The sequence below is a fragment of the Triticum aestivum genome, chromosome 1B, assembly GCF_018294505.1.
Source record: "Triticum aestivum cultivar Chinese Spring chromosome 1B, IWGSC CS RefSeq v2.1, whole genome shotgun sequence".
In the NCBI taxonomy this organism is placed as follows: domain Eukaryota; kingdom Viridiplantae; phylum Streptophyta; class Magnoliopsida; order Poales; family Poaceae; genus Triticum; species Triticum aestivum.
The window spans coordinates 358,485,935-358,489,577 of record NC_057795.1 but is presented as its reverse complement, the minus strand read 5'-3'; positions in this window follow the sequence as shown (position 1 = coordinate 358,489,577).

The window sequence follows — 3,643 nt, the reverse complement described above, 5'->3', positions numbered from 1 at the left end:
GTATGGCCCAATAAGGCCCAATACTTCTCCCCGGCGAATTCCCGTAACTCTCTGTACTCCAATAAATAACCGAATCACTCGGAACCTTTCCGATGTCCAAATATAGTCGTCCAATATATCGATCTTTCCGTTTCAACCATTTCGAGACTCCTCGTCATGTCCCCGATCTCATCCGGGACTCCAAACTACCTTCGGTACATCAAAACACATAACTCATGATATAAATCGTCACCGAACTTTAAGCGTGAGGACCCTACGGGTTCGAGAACTATGTAGACATGACCGAGACACTTTTCCGGTCAATAACCAATAGCGGAACCTGGATGCTCATATTGGCTCCCACATATTCTACGAAGATCTTTATCGGTCAAATCGCATAACAACATATGTTGTTCCCTTTGTCATCGGTATGTTACTTGCCCGAGATTCGATCGTTGGTATCTCAATACCTAGTTCAATTTCGTTACCGGCAAGTCTCTTTACTCGTTTCATAATGCATCATCCCACAACTAACTCATTAGTCACATTGCTTGCAAGGCTTATAGTGATGTGCATTACCGAGAGGGCCCAGAGATACCTCTCTGACAATCGGAGTGACAAATCCTAATCTCGAAATACGCCAACTCAACAAGTACCTTCGGAGGCACCTGTAGAGCACCTTTATAATCACCAAGTTATGTTGTGACGTTTGGTAGCACACAAAGCGTTCCTCCGGTAAATGGGAGTTGCATAATTTCATAGTCATAGGAACATGTATAAGTCATGAAGAAAGCAATAGCAACATACTAAATGATCAAGTGCTAAGCTAACGGAATGGGTCAAGTCAATCACATCATTCTCTAATGATGTGATACCATTAATCAAATTACAACTCATGTCTATGGTTAGGAAACTTAACCATCTTTGATTAATGAGCTAGTCAAGTAGAGGCATACTAGTGACACTATGTTTGTCTATGTATTCACACATGTACTAAGTTTCCGGTTAATACAATTCTAGCATGAATAATAAACATTTATCATGAAATAAGGAAATAAATAATAACTTTATTATTGCCTCTAGGGCATATTTCCTTCAGTCTCCCACTTGCACTAGAGTCAATAATCTAGTTCACATCACCATGTGATTTAACACCAATATTCACATCTGTATGTGATTAATACCCATAGTTCACATCGTCATGTGATCAACACCCAAAGGGTTTACTAGAGTCAATAATCTAGTTCACATCGCTATGTGATTAACACCCAAAGAGTACTAAGGTATGATCATGTTTTGCTCGTGAGAGAAGTTTAGTCAACGGGTCTGTCACATTCAGAGCCGCATGTATTTTGCAAATATTCTATGTCTACAATGCTCTGCATGGATCTACTCTAGCTAATTGCTCCCACTTTCAATATGTATCCAGATTGCGACTTAGAGTCATCTGGATTGGTGTAAAAGTTTGCACCGATGTAACTCTTTACGACGGGCTCTTTCATCACCTCCATAATCGAGAAATATTTCCTTAGTCCTCACTAAGGATATTCTTGACCGCTGTCTAGTGATCTACTTCTAGGTCAAAAAATTGCACTCCCTTGCCAAATTCAGAGCAAGATATACAATAAGTCTAGTACACAGCATAGCATACTTTAAAGAACCTATGACTGAGGCATAGGGAATGACTTTTCATTCTTTTTCTATTTTCTGCCTTGGTCGGGTTTTGAGTCTTACTCAACTTCACACCTTGCAACGCAGACAAGAACTCCTTCTTTGACTGTTCCATTTTGAACTACTTCAAAATCTTATCAAGGTATGTGTTCATTGAAAAATCTTATCAAGCGTCTTGATCTATCTCTATAGATCTTGATGCTTAATGTGTAAGCAGCTTCACCGAGGTCTTTCTTTGAAAAACTCCTTTCAAATACTCCTTTATGCTTTCTAGAAAATTCTACATTATTTTTGATGAACAATATGTCATTCACATATTCTTATCAGAAAGGCTGTAGTGCTCCCACTCACTTTCCTGTAAATACAGGCTTCACCGCAAGTCTGTATAAAACTATATGCTTTGATCAACTCATCAAAGCGTATATTCCAACTCCGAGATGCTTGCACCAGTCCATAGATGGATCGCTGGAGCTTGCACATTTTGTTAGCACCTTTAGGATCGGCAAAATCTTCTGGTTGCATCATATACAACTCTTCTTTAATAAATCCATTAAGGAATGTAGTTTTGACATCCATTTGCCAGATTTCATAAAATATGGCAATTGCTAACATGATTCGGACAGACTTAAGCATTGATACAAGTGAGAAAATCTCATAGTATTCAACACCTTGAACTTGTTGAAAACCTTTTGCAACAAGTCGAGCTTTGTAGATAGTAACACTACTATCGGTGTCCGTCTTCCTCTTAAAGATCCATTTATTTAACATGGCTTGCTGATCATCGAGCAAGTCAACCAAAGTCCATACTTTGTTCTCATACATGGATCCTATCTCAGATTTTATGGCCTCAAGCCATTTCGTGGAATCTGGGCTCATCATCGCTTCCTCATAGTTCGTAGGTTCATCATGGTCTAGTAACATGACTTCCAGAACTGGATTACCATACCACTCTGGTGCGGATCTTACTCTGGAAGACCTACGAGGTTTGTTAGCAACTTGACCTGAAGTTTCATGATCATCATCATTAACTTCCTCACTAATTGGTGTAGGAATCACTGGAACTGATTTCTATGATGAACTACTTTCCAATAAGGGAGAAGGTACAATTACCTCATCAAGTTCTACTTTCCTCCCACTCACTTCTTTCGAGAGAAACTTCTTCTCTATAAAGGATCCATTCTTAGCAATGAATCTTGCTTTCGGATCAGTGATAGAAGGTGTACCCAACAGTTTCCTTTGGGTATCCTATGAAGACGCACTTCTTCGATTTGGGTTCGAGCTTATCAGGTTGAAATTTTTCACATGAGTATCGTAGCCCCAAACTTTTAAGAAACGACAACTTTGGTTTCTTGCCAAACCACAGTTCATAAGGCATCGTCTCAACGGATTTTGATGGTGCCCTATTTAAAGTGATTGCAGTTGTCTCTAATGCATAACCCCAAAACGATAGTGGTAAACCAGTAAGAGACATCATAGATTGCACTATATCTAATAAAGTACGGTTATGACGTTCGGACACACCATTAAGCTGTGGTGTTCCAGGTGGCATGAGTTTGTGAAACTATTCTGTTGACACCTGATTTTGGCAAGATACAAAGTGAAAGGGTTTTCAACATGAGAAAATTTCATATCGCCGAGTGGAATAACTTTGATGTTTAGGCTATCGACATTCGACCTCATCTCAGTGGCCGAAGCTGTACTCCGAGTGACAAAATTTAATATTCTGAGTGCTTTTCGGCCGATTACGTCCTCAATATAACCTCAGATGAAGGAGTGCTCTAAAGGAATTGTCTTCGTCTCGTCGAGACAGTCGATTTTCATATATAAATCATCTCAATCCGAGTTCATATGCAAAAGTTATAGTCAATACGGTCTGGACAGGTCAGAGACCAAAATATTACGCTTGACACCAGACACATGTTGATAAGTGTCTGACGCAATGCGTGAGCAATTCGGCCTTCAAGATGGCCTTGAATTGAAAAACCTTCAACAC